General features: G+C 44.4%; 1 long non-coding RNA gene across 1 annotated transcript; it reads left to right on the top strand.

The window, feature by feature from the left end:
- Nucleotides 1-8,810: 8,810 nt before the first annotated feature.
- Nucleotides 8,811-9,489, top strand: LOC126163084 (uncharacterized). Its single transcript, XR_007535156.1, has 3 exons — nt 8,811-8,875; nt 9,030-9,140; nt 9,300-9,489. It is a non-coding gene; the product is annotated as an uncharacterized LOC126163084 (long non-coding RNA).
- The last annotated feature ends 4,693 nt before the right edge of the window (nt 9,490-14,182 follow it).

Raw genomic sequence — 14,182 nt, 5'->3', positions numbered from 1 at the left:
TGGGAGATAGCCCCAGATTACTCCTGACATTCGATGGCATCAAGGACTTCATGGATGAGGCGAAGTAGTTGGTGCATCGTCGCGTGACCTGGCTGAAAACTACATTGCTCGTCCAGCAGGAGATGTTCGTTCTGGACATAGCCCAGGAGGCGTCAGATAAAGTCATTCCAAAACTTTGCTGGCTGCCGGCATCAAAGTGGTGGGTCTGTAACTACTAGGCAGATGGGAGTCCTTCCCAGGCTTCTGGATGGGGACGACCTCGGCGTGTTTCAAGTCCTGAGGATAGTGCACAGTGCAGAGAATGTAATTGAAAAGCTGAGTCAGGTGTTCAGTAGCTGCTAGTGGCGTCCTTTGTAGCATTTCATTCGTAAGCTGGTCTGGGCCTCCAGCCTTGCATTTATCGAGCCGGCGAAGTTGATCTGAGACTTTAGCAGACCTTCAATTTGTTCTTAAACCACAGGGGCGTTAAGAAACAGTGGGGGACGTTGGGCAACCAGGCGAATGTGATCCGGGTCCATAGGTTCCACGATGGGCAGAAAAGTGGGCTCGAAGACGTCAGCAATGGCGTTGGCTTTGTCCACAGGGCTGCTGACAATGTTGCGACCAACCTGCAGTGGTGGTATCTTATGCTGTCGACGTAGGATGAGCTGGGTGGCTTTCCAGGCAGTACCATCATCAACCTGAAGAGTGGCCAGGCGGTTGGACAATTCCCGATGGCGGTGGTTGGCGACTGCAACCTTTATCTCCCTTCTCATCCGGTTGAGAGCCCTCTTCGCTGCTGCATTTTGTGTCAGCTGCCATTCGCGAAACAAGCGGTTTTTGGCCGTTTTCGTTTCCAGGAGATGAGGTGTTAACTGCTGGAATCGATCAGGTGGTTCAGACTGCAGCTGCGGTGTGGCCTGGCACACTGCCTGTAGGGCACAGTCCTGGAGGAATCGGTCACAGCCATCGACGTCGACGTCATCTGCTACAGGTGCATTATGGAGACTCTTCTCTATTAGCTCCTGATATCAGGTCCACTCGTTGTTCCTGGTTGGGATGCCTCTTCACGTCACTGGCTGGGCATCAACGTCGATGTCAAAAATAACCAGAACATGGTCCAAAGACAATGCATTGTCAGTGCTGGCAGGAGATAACGTAGGACACCCCCTTGACCACCATGCACATCCAGAGGCCCACCATTGTTGGGAAAGTGAGTGGGGTCGTGGGGGCCAAGAATAAGAGTGTTCCACCATTGGGCTGCTTGGCAAAGTTTTCTCTCATGGTTGTTGGTGATAAGGAAATGCCACTCAGCATGCTTGGCGTTAAAGTCACCTCCAGCTAAGACCTTACCAGGTAAAGCTAAGAGTACCTCAACGTCCTTCAGGAGTAACAGCCAGTGGGGCGGGTGGTAGACCGCCATAAGCGTGATGCACCCATGCAAAGTTTCAACGGCGACAGCTATGTCCTCCAGCACTTGCAGTGATGGGAGCGAAACTTGATGGGGCACCAGCGAAGTCTGGACATAGACTGCTGTACCACTGCCATGGGTGGGTCTGTCAGTCCGATAACACATGTAGTTTGTAGCTCAAACATGGACTCCAGGCTTGAGGAATGTCTCAGATATGAGGCAAACATCGACGGCTTCATCCTGTAGCAGCTGCCGAAATTCACCATCTTGGTTGCGGATGCCCTGGGCATTCCACACACATACAGTGACTCCTCTTTGACTATGAGCCCTGCTGGAGGGTCAGAGGTCCAGTGGAGAATGTCTGAATGGCTGCAATGACAGTGGCAATGAGTTGCCGGGAGATATCCTTAAGAAGCTTCCAAAGTTCCTGTTGGAGGTGCTTCATTTCGTCCAGACCTGTATCGGCCACATGGGAGGATGCGGTGGCACCACATGAGTGTTGAGCAGGAGTAGCCATGCCTTCGGCCTGATGTCGCTGGTCTTGACCCTGCTGCTGATCAGAGGCGTGTAATGCTGGCAGCAGCACTGGGTTTTGTGGACAACGGTCCTTCCTGGTACCTGTAGCTGCAGTGGCAGCGACAGGTGCTGCTGTAGGTATGGGGCCAGAGGCAGCAGCATCAGCAGAACTGACTCCAGGTCTGACTGGTGCAGTTTGCTTGACAGAGCCAGGTCGTTGGCCACAGCTCTGTGCTGCAGCCCGTTGGAAGCTGGGACAGCCGCAGCAAGAAGCAACATGTTCCCCACCTCAGCCGGCGCATTTGGATGGTCCATCAGCCTTCTTCTGGGTGCAGTCACGACTGGTGTGTTCCCCTGCTCATTTAACACAGCATGGGGGTAGTGTGTAGAACCGTGCTACATGGCTAATAGCTTGACAGTTGTAGGACTGAAGTTCATCTCTCTTGGATTGGAGTTTTTTCCGTGGAGACGGGTGTCGCCGCGATTTTCGTGAGTTGCCACAGCCCACGGTTGTGAGAAATATCGCAGGTAACCACCAGGAATAGCGTTGTCTCCTTGGTTCAACAGGAAGGTAAACAGGTTACCAATCTGAGGCCAAATCAGTAGCCCATATCCTCTAATTTCTGTCTGATGTGATCCAGACTGTAGTTCCGAGGAAGCCCACAAAAAACTTGTCCGTCACTGACAGATACGTTTGGAAAGGGTTCTGTTGTTCCCCAAAAGTGGCTGTGACCTTTCGGTAGTCTTCCGCCGTTATGAGGGTCACCTTCTATAGGTTTGTGCCTCCTGGCTTGATGATGACGCTGTCTTGGCCGGAGTTCACTAAGGCCCCATCCTTGGCCCCATACTATACGTTCTCTACACTTCAGATATGGCTTGGGTGGACAGAGTCCACCTCGCCCTATACGCTGATGACATAGCGCTCTTCACCAGAAGCATGAATGCAGCACTGCTCCACAGACGTATACAGGCAGCAGCTGACACACTATGTCAGTGGAGCTAAGACACAAGCCCTCCTCATCACGAAGAAGCGCATCCTGTCCAACCTTTCACAGATCACCATCAGAGGAACCGCCATACCTTGAACTATGTACTCAACAAAACCCCCTTCAGACCATCTGCCAGTGTGCATGCATGAGTAATTCTCTTGATATATAGGCCCTAGACAGGAGCAATATAAGGTGCCACACGTCAGTGCTTACAGGTATGTCCAATGATTGGGCAGTTCTCCGTGCACTACACCTTTGTACACCACCACTAATCTCCTTCTGCACTGCTGTGGCCACTGCTTCCAATGAGGTCGAATCAATTCGTTTTCTCCCTCTACACCAAAAGAACCCATCTTTTCGAATTTCTGAATCATTTTCTCCAGACCCACAGCAACCATCAGACCAACGCTTTTTTTCAAACGCTTCAGTGTCCGGAACTTCTGCAGACCGACGTGTAAACAGTCATCATTCTTGTATTACAGCTTTACAAGCAGAGCGTTATCCTTAATTGAGACAGTCATGGCGAACGTCGCAGTCGCGAAAGGAGAAAAAGCTGTGTACCTGGCGTGTTTATATCAACTTCAATGGGTTGTGCACATGACAAATGTTTTCATTTACGTATTCTGACACATGCAGCGCTATCTATTGATCAATTTTCACAATATTTTTTTCTTGTGCTGCAATGTAACCTTCATACTGGCGATGGTATAGTTAAAGTTATAACTCGACCTGGTATGAAGATTACGGTCGCTTGTCATGTCCTACAGCTCTTGCAAGCTACCCTCTGTAGTAATGTTTTAACAAATTCGTGTGGTTCACGAGATTATAGGCACCTGCGAGTTATTGATGGGTATTAATAATTTCTAGCGGAACGTTTTAAGCAACCAGTAAAAATTTGAATGCAATGGATAATGCAATATTTTTTTAGAACCACTATAGAAGGCACCTATGCAGGGCTTAATAGGAAGTGTAGACCCACTATTTACTTTCATGACCCAGCATTCAACTGTGGTACTGACTTTCGGCTATTCTTTATAATGAAGGAATGAAATAATCAGTCGAATGATAGGTTAATTGATATTTATTCAATACCGATGGTATTTCGATAATTAGCCTTGTGTCTGAAGGAATATACATCGTCACAACTGGTCCCTCATGATTTACTTTCGCCACGTAATTATGGGAAGGGACAGGGGAGTGCAGACCTGGCTTCAATGTAATTTTATGCACTCACACAATTATACCTAAGCCCATACTTATTACAATCAATTACTATAGGTCACGCAGAACAATTTCAGCAAAGACACTACAAGTGAACTCGGTCAGGGCGAAAGAGTATTTACCTGTTGTTGTGGTCTTCGGTCCTGAGACTGGTTTGATGCAGCTCTCCATGCTACTCTATCCTGTGCAAGCTTCTTCATCTCCCAGTATCTACTGCAACCTACATCCTTCTGAATCTGCTTAGTGTAGTCATCTCTTGGTCTCCCTCTACGATTTTTACCCTCCACACTGCCCTCCAATGCTAAATTTGTGATCCCTTGATGCCTCAAAACATGTCCTACCAACCGATCCCTTCTTCTAGTCAAGTTGTGCCACAAACTTCTCTTCTCCCCAATCCTATTCAATACCTCCTCATTAGTTACGTGATCTACCCACCTTATCTTCAGCATTCTTCTGTAGCACCACATTTCGAAAGCTTCTATTCTCTTCTTGTCCAAACTAGTTATCGTCCATGTTTCACTTCCATACATGGCTACACTCCATACAAATACTTTCAGAAACGACTTCCTGACACTTAAATCTATACTCGATGTTAACAAATTCCTCTTCTCGAGAAACGCTTTCCTTGCCATTGCCAGTCTACATTTTATATCCTCTCTATTTCGACCATCATCGGTTATTTTACTCCCTAAATAGCAAAACTCCTTTATTACTTTAAGTGTCTCATTTCCTAATCTAATTCCCTCAGCATCACCCGACTTAATTTGACTACATTCCATTATCCTCGTTTTGCTTTTGTTGATGTTCATCTTATATCCTCCTTTCAAGACACTGTCCATTCCGTTCAACTGCTCTTCCAAGTCCTTTGCTGTCTCTGACAGAATTACAATGTCATCGGCGAACCTCAAAGTTTTTATTTCTTCTCCATGGATTTTAATACCTACTCCGAACTTTTCTTTTGTTTCCTTTACTGCTTGCTCAATATACAGATTGAATAACATCGGGGAGAGGCTACAACCCTGTCTTACTCCTTTCCCAACCACTGCTTCCCTTTCATGCCCCTCGACTCTTATAACTGCCATCTGGTTTCTGTACAAACTGTAAATAGCCTTTCGCTCCCTGTATTTTACCCCTGCCACCTTCAGAATTTGAAAGAGAGTATTCCAGTTAACATTGTCAAAAGCTTTCTCTAAGTCTACAAAACGTAGGTTTGCCTTTTCTTAATCTTTCTTCTAAGATAAGTCGTAAGGTCAGTATTGCCTCACGTGTTCCAACATTTCTACGGAATCCAAACTGATCTTCCCCGAGGTCTGCTTCTACCAGTTTTTCCATTCGTCTGTAAAGAATTCGCGTTAGCATTTTGCAGCTGTGACTTATTAAACTGATAGTTCGGTAATTTTCACATCTGTCAACACCTGCTTTCTTTGGGATTGGAATTATTATATTCTTCTTGAAGTCTGAGGGTATTTCGCCTGTCTCATACATCGTGCTCACCAGATGGTAGAGTTTTGTCATGACTGGCTCTCCCGAGGCCATCAGTAGTTCAAATGGAATGTTGTCTACTCCCGGGGCCTTGTTTCGACTCAGGTCTTTCAGTGCTCTGTCAAACTCTTCACGCAGTATCTTATCTCCCATTTCGTCTTCATCTACATCCTCTTCCATTTCCATAATATTGTCCTCAAGTACATCGCCCTTGTATAAACTGGGTTTCCATCTGAGCTCTTGATATTCATACAAGTGGTTCTCTTCTCTCCAAAGGTCTCTTTAATTTTCCTGTAGGCAGTATCTATCTTACCCCTAGTGAGACAAGCCTCTAAATCCTTACATTTGTCCTCTGCTTCATTTACTGCAGTTTTATATTTTCTCCTTTCATCAATTAAATTCAATATTTCTTCTGTTACCCAAGGATTTCTATTAGCCCACGTCTTTTTACCTACTTGATCCTCTGCTGCCTTCACTACTTCATCCCTCAGAGCTACCCATTCTTCTTCTACTGTATTTCTTTCCCCCATTCCTGTCAATTGTTCCCTTATGCTCTCCCTGAAACTCTCTACAACCTCTGGTTCTTTCAGTTTATCCAGGTCCCATCTCCTTAAATTCCCACCTTTTTGCAGTTTCTTCAATTTCAATCTGCAGTTCATAACCAATAGATTGTGGTCAGAATCCACATCTGCCCCAGGAAATGTCTTACAATTTAAAACCTGGTTCCTAAATCACTGTCTTACCATTATATAATCTATCTGATACCTTTTAGTATCTCCAGGATTCTTCCAGGTATACAACCTTCTTTTATGATTCTTGAACCAAGTGTTGGCTATGATTAAGTTATGCTCTGTGCAAAATTCTACAAGGCGGCTTCCTCTTTTATTCCTTCCCCCCAATCCATATTCACCTACTATGTTTCCTTCTCTCCCTTTTCCTACTGACGAATTCCAGTCACCCATGACTATTAAATTTTCGTCTCCCTTCACTACCTGAATAATTTCTTTTATCTCGTCATACATTTCATCTATTTCTTCATCATCTGCAGAGGTAGTTGGCATATAAACTTGTACTACTGTAGTAGGCATGGGCTTTGTGTCTATCTTGGCCACAATAATGCGTTCACTATGCTGTTTGTAGTAGCTAACCCGCACTCCTATTTTTTATTCATTATTAAACCTACTCCTGCATTACCCCTATTGGATTTTGTATTTATAACCCTATAATCACCTGACCAAAAGTCTTGTTCCTCCTGCCACCGAACTTCACTAATTCCCACTATATCTAACTTTAACCTATCCATTTCCCTTTTTAAATTTTCTAACCTACCTGCCCGATTAAGGGATCTGACATTCCACGCTCCGATCCGTAGAACGCCAGTTTTCTTTCTCCTGATAATGACGTCCTCCTGAGTAGTCCCCGCCCGGAGATCCGAATGGGGGACTATTTTACCTCCGGAACATTTTACTCAAGAGGACGCCATCATCATTTAATCATACAGTAGAGCTGCATGTCCTCGGGAAAAATTACGGCCGTAGTTTCCCCTTGCTTTCAGCCGTTCGCAGTACCAGCACAGCAAGGCCGTTTTGGTTAATGTTACAAGGCCAGATCAGTCAATCATCCAGACTGTTGCCCCTGCAACTACTGAAAAGGCTGCTGCCACTCTTCAGGAACCACATGTTTGTCTGGCCTCTCAACAGATACCCCTCCGTTGTGGTTGCACCTACGGTACGGCCATCTGTATCGCTGAGGCACGCAAGCCTCCCCACCAACGGCAAGGTCCATGGTTCATTACCTATATATTTCAATTTTCGCTAAAACGTACGCTGAAGAAAGTGAAGCAAGTGGTACACTTGGTACACTATGACTGCCAATTTTGGTTTAATCTTGCTTTCAGAAACAACACCACGTTACTGAGCTGTGGGGAAGAACATTTACTATCATATGATTGGAAAATTTTGCAGGTTTTTATTCTATCAATGGACATTAAAATCCTAGATACAAGAGTTTAAACCGCGTATTTTATGTAATGCTCTTCGTTGGAGGCGAATCAAATAGTTATTGGGGGGGGGGAGGGGGGGAGAAACATTAACAATCACATCAATACTATTCCCCATTGGTGGCCAAATAGTGGTAGCCAACAGAAACGCAAAAAATACGGACACACAAGATTATTCCTTCTCTATCTTACACTCACTCACTACCGTATGATTATACACTCGACTGCTATACATTTTCAGACCGAAACTGCAGTTTACCAATGAGGTGGTTGCCGCAACCGACCTCGTGGTGGAAAAGCAGATACACAAAGGAAACATATGATGATAATTTAAAAAAAATCCCCAAAATATTACTGTTAAAGAAAGATCAGATTAAAATACATTAAATTAGTGAACTTCCGTTAAAGACAGAGCAATAATGTGTCCGTGAGCTTAAGGCCCGTGGTGCGTGGCCTGAGCAAGGCACAACCGCAAGGTTCTACTGAAATTCAACCAAATTATGAAAATAAGCTCCCTTATGGTGGTTTCGTGGCAATATCACACCTGATTTCAACATCTGGACGGTATTAACGAGCAGATTTGAGACATTCTGATACGTTTGTTAACATTACGAAAATCTGTCCATCGTCGCTACTCAGGAATAAGTAGCCAGTGGGCTTGCGGACACCTCGCGTAACCGATGTTCGTTCAAAAGGTGGTGGAGGGGATGGTTCGCCAACCTGACAGAGCCAATACTCGTGCCTTCGCGACCTCTCTGACCTGACTTGCACACTATCTCTGCCAAACTTGTTCACGTTTAGGGGGTTGGTACTATCCTACCACAGAACTACTCTACTCATGCAGTACTACGACCTCTGTCCAAAACTTTTTGCTACTTCACATTAGTGATGGGCTAAACTGCGATTTTCCGATATCAGTGATTTCTGTGAATGCTACTTTTCAGTATCTGTTATTCTTAACTGTGATTTGTCGCAGTTAAGAGTCGCAGTTAAGGAACATAGGTCGTGTATCCCTCCGCCACTGCTATTTCTGCTATTTCTGCTACTTCCGCGATTTCTGCGATTTCTGTGACTTCTGCTACTTCTGCGATTTCTGCTACTTCTGCGATTTCTGTGACTTCTGCTACTTCTGCGATTTCTGCTACTTCTGCGATTTCTGTGACTTCTGCTACTTCTGCGATTTCTGTGATTCCTGCGATTTCTGCGACTTACCACCGTATGAAAAAGTTACATCTGTCAACACAGAAAATTTCATCTCAACAAACCTGTCATTGGCAAGTATGTTTTACGTTTTTTCTTCCGTTGGCTTTAATTTTGTATTAAAGAAACAACTGTGAAAATATTAAGAGTGTAATTAATATGTAAGTAGCCGTACAGTACCGTAATAGTTCGTATTTAGAAAATGAATTCTAACATATTGTTATGTTCACAGGTACCTGAACTACATTTCAGTCACTCAGTAACGTGATAACTCAAAATATCATTGTCAACAGATCTGAAGAAATTGCCACTGCGTCTTTAGACCGTTTTCGTCAGACGAGAGGTTAGTTTCTAAGCGTTTCGATGGACTTAATTACTTCAGTGAGATCGTTCTTGCAAATGTGATATTCATTATAGCAAATATTAGCAATCTACTCTGTCAATTATATTGCTAGTATTTAATGACAGCAAAAATTGTTTAATAATCCTTGTGTTTTTGCAGACACAGTTCTGACTCTGATTACTGGTTGCTGTACGTATCTACCCACATCAAGGCTGTTTTTGAGAGAGACTCGTGAAGATTCAAGACAGCTCTTAGAGGATTTGCAGTTTAAAAGTGAAATAATTGTGAAATAAGTGTGTGAATGATTAAACTGTGTTTTATTGAAGTTGTTGTGCGATTTTAAAGGAATAATAAATGTCAAATACAGTGAGTGAATAATAAAAATCTCATTTTCCACATGTTTAAGCCGTCCTATACCCATAATTTTGCGCCACTTACTTATTGGTAAACACTTGTTGGAGAGTGACATGCCGCCCCCCCCCCCCTTTCTCCACAATCTTGGTGTGACACTGACCTGTAACTTATCCCGAAGTCTACAATATGCATTTTGAGGCTGTTGATATGAAAGTGGGAAGCACAGATCTTCCAGTTAAATCAGGAATAGCTTAAGTGCATTACTTGAAAGTAACACAGGAAAAGCTTACTTATGTAGGTGGTAGTAGTGTCGGCAAAAAGTTCTTGTGTGTGAAGTTGCCATGTAGAACACCAGGTGTAAAACTTTTCTCCCGAGTCTTGAAGTGTGTCGGAACAAAAGTGAGGCATTCATATGACTGTTTTCATTTCTCTACACTTATACAGATGTCTGAGTTCTGCTGTGTTAACATTGCAAAGTCCTGTAGGCATGTGGAGTATTAACCAAAACTGTCATATTGGAAGCAGAATCAAACACATTTGTTACGTTACTTAATATTTTCAGGAGAAAAAGGCAATGTTGCTTCTTATTAATATAATACATTCAGAGTCACAGCAGTATTTGACCAAACATAACTGATGCTGAATGTGCATGTCGTCATGTAATATGAAGGGCTTATTTCAATAGTGGTACAAGTCCATTATCTCCACTTTTCTGTCTATAATGCTTCTGAAATTAGTGATCCAAACAAACATAAATAAAGGTTCATCTCTAGCAAGAAGCCATATGCTTGAATATTTCTGGTATCTCAAATGCAGATTTGTCAGCGCTCATTTAACTTTACAACTCTGTATCTCAAAATGAACAAAAATGGACTTGTACCACTATTAAAATAAGCCCTTCATATGCACACACAGCACATCATCTCGTGAGGCACAAGGCTCTCATAACGAAGTACGTTCGTCGGTCAACAGATGACACTAGGAAAAGTATGTTAACTGCGCTTTTTAGTTGCTACTTGCGACTCTTAGTTGCGATTTGTCACAGAAATCGCAGTTTGACTCGGTAGCGAATAGCGTAGTATGAACTTGGCTCAACAGATGGCAGTGCTAACTGCGCTTTTTAGTTGCTACTTGCGACTCTTAGTTGCGACTTGTCACGGAAATAGCAGAAAGCAGTGCTAAATTCGACCAATAGATGGCTCACGTCTTTGAATATGAAATACTACTTGCGACTGCTAACTGTGACTGAAATCGCAGTTAGATTCTGTAAAGTTGCTACTGTGATATCTGTGACTTCTCAGTCACTGTGATTTCTAACAGATACGCGATTTCCTGCCCACCACTACTTCACATAATATCTCATTCGTACAGTCCAAGGTTGCATAAGGGAAAGGATACAGGGAAACGTGGCACACATGAAATAAAAAATCAATGAATAAATAAATAAACACCGCTTGGTCCAATCTCTTCTGCTTGTACCCATAGACTTACTTCTGCAGGGTACAAAAAACTTTCGCTATAATTCTCCAGTACCGGAATATATTGAGAAAAATATGGAACGGAACAACCAGTTCCGTTTCACTGCCATATGTTTCCCCTTTCTCCGATAATATTCCATTGCAATTTGATGTCATTCTGACCAGTGGTGTTATTTCTACAGTGTTTTGAAAGTTTAACTATAATCACCGTGTACATACAGACACACAAACACTGAAACGCCAAAGAAACTGATATAGTTATGCGTACTCAAATACGGAGACACGTAAACAGGCAGAATACGGCGCTGTGGTCGCAAGGCCTATATAACGCAACAAGCGTCTGGCGCAGTTGGTAGATCGGTTACTGCTGGTACAAAAGTAGTAATAGTAGTAGAGGGTTTTTTTTTGGGCACACGACAGCAAGGTCTTCAGCGCCCGCTCAGTAACATAGTGAGACGGCTGTCAAGAAAATACTCAGTACAGTAAGATAAAACGGAACATAAAACACAGGTAACAAGCTTTGAAAAATATGTGCCGAACCACACCAAAGCGTGGGACGAAGCATGTCGTCAGCAGTAAAACATGGACAACACCGGAAGAAAGTGGTAGAGGGAGCTAAAACAATGTAGCAGATGGAAGTGGCTGGCTGACCGCAAGGAAAAAAAGGGAGTCAGCCACTATGCAATACACTAAAACCTCCAGCCTAAGAGTTTACGCCAGAGTCCAGACACATCACATAACTTTAAAACCCTAGACACACACGTCTCATCGTTAGCTAAAACACAAGGCAGACCCCCATCAAATCGTGCTTCTGCCCTTGCATCACGGTATAAAATGCAGTCTGTTAAAATGTGCCGGACAGAGATGTGCACACTACAAGCATCACAAAACGGAGGATCCTCCCGCCGTAATAGAAAGCTATGTGTGAGAGGACAGTGCCCGATCCGAGAACGCGTGAGGGCCACTTCTTCCCGCCTGAGCAACCGGCAGGAGGAACGCCACGGCCGAGTTATTGACTTCACCAACCGCAGTTTATTGGCCGTCACCGCCAGCCATTCTTCCTTCCACAACCCCATGCACTTCCTGTGGAGTGCAGAGATGACAGACTGCGAGGGAATAGGACACTGGACCACATCCTGCTCTCTGCAGGCCTCCTTGGCAGTCCGATCGGCCTGTTCATTGCCCCATATTCCTACATGTCCAGACACCCAGCAGGATACCTCCTTACCCCGCCGTTGAAGCAAGTACAGTTGGTGATATATCAGCTGGACCATCTCCTCAGTTGGGTACAGATTCTGCAGTGATTGTAAGGCACTAAGAGAATGGGAGCAGAGAAGAAATCGATCACCCCGAACACGATTCATCTGCTCCAGTGCCTTCAGTATCGCGTGGAGCTCTGCTGCGAAAACGGTGTATTTATCATGGATGCGAAGCCGGGTAACATGATCAGGGAACACCACAGAACAGCCAAGGAAATTCTCCTGTTTGGAGCCATCAGTGTAAACGACGGTGAAACCGTGATGCACATCTAAAATGTTAAAAAACAGAGATTGGAATTTAAAATCCGGTGTGCTACCTTTCTTAAAATTAGTCAACTCTAAAATAAGTTTGGGTTTCCGGAGGAGCCAAGGTGGAAATCTGCTCCAACCGCGACGTAAAACACGAAGACCAGACATAGACATCGCAGAGAGGCAATCCTGTGCGCGAATCCCGTAGGGCTGCATCGCACGTTGCCGGTTATGAAATAGCCGTGCCAGAGGAGGCTGAGCAACGGTATGGTATGCAGGTAATAAATGGAAATGTCGTGTGGCTAGGGCCTCCCGTCGGGTAGACCGTTCGCCTGGTGCAGGTCTTTCGATTTGACGCCACTTCGGTGACCTGCGCGTCGATAGGGATGAAATGGTGATGATTAGGACACCACAACACCCAGTCCCTGAGGAAATTTCCGACCCAGCCGGGAATCGAACCCGGGCCCTTAGGATTGACAGTCTGTCACGCTGACCACTCAGCTACTGGGGCGGACGGTATGCAGGTGTGTATGGCAGGGGCGGATCCAAGGGGGGGGGGGGCAAGGGGGGCAATTGCCTCCCCCGCCCCTAGCCCCCGGTGCGTAACCGATCTTTTTTTTCTGACTGCTTTAGGGGCTGATTACGTCGGCCTATCTAGTATGTTTTACTTGAAGTCGAAGATATAAACAATGGCACGCAGTTTGATGAAACAATTCAAAAAGAGACCTTGAAGGCTCTGCCATTTAGCGAATAAACTACAGAAGAAACAACTATACTTACGAAGAAAATGATAATATTCGCTGAGGCATGAGCGAGAGATGGTGTTGATAATTAAGCGATGAACACCGAAGGAATACTTGAAAATATTCTCATTAGTTGCAAATAGTGAGAACCTTACGACAGTCCCTTTTATTCTGCAATTGCACGTTTTCGATCTGGATGAACGCTTCGGTCGACGCCAAGTTTATCGCGAGAATCCTCAAACAAATTCGGCAGAAGAATATACAGAGTAACAGTCTATGCTCCCCTACTGGACTTCATTATAACTGATTTACGAGAAAGATTCTCTGCTGAAACTTTAGATGTGTTCAACCTTTCTGTTTTCAGTCCAGAAAGTATTGTGAAGATCTCTGCAGGTGAAACTGAAAAAATTGCCGAGTCCCTCACCAACTGCTTCGGTTCGTTGCTTGACGTGGACAAAGGCATTGCTTCTCTTATGTTACGGGGTGAAATGATGTTGTGGCGAGAGAAATGGAATCAAGAAAAGGAACGACAAAAAGAGCTTCCAACCATCGCCCTTAACATGTTGGCTAGATGTGATAAGGATGCGTATCCTATAATACATAAGCTTTTATTGGTCCTGGCAACGCTTCCAGTGACAACTGCATCTGCTGAAAGGTCGTTTTCGTCGTTGCGGCGCCTGAAAACTTATTTAAGAACATCGATGAATGAAAACCGCCTCCTTGGTCTTGCACTTATGCATATTGATTGGCGACTCCATGTTGTCCTGTGCACTACGACCAGATAACAGGTATACTTGAAAAAAGAGACAGCATTGGTCGTATATTTTTTACTATCGCAAAATCGATTTTCTGTCACTGAGTGACCATCTTCAGTGCTATATTGTATAACTTAAATTAGGATGCACTGTTGTCACTAAGCTTAAGGCAATCACATCACTATGCATATTCATTACCAGATT

The sequence above is a fragment of the Schistocerca cancellata genome, chromosome 1, assembly GCF_023864275.1.
Source record: "Schistocerca cancellata isolate TAMUIC-IGC-003103 chromosome 1, iqSchCanc2.1, whole genome shotgun sequence".
Classification (NCBI taxonomy): domain Eukaryota; kingdom Metazoa; phylum Arthropoda; class Insecta; order Orthoptera; family Acrididae; genus Schistocerca; species Schistocerca cancellata.
This window is presented reverse-complemented; position numbering and strand designations above follow the sequence as displayed.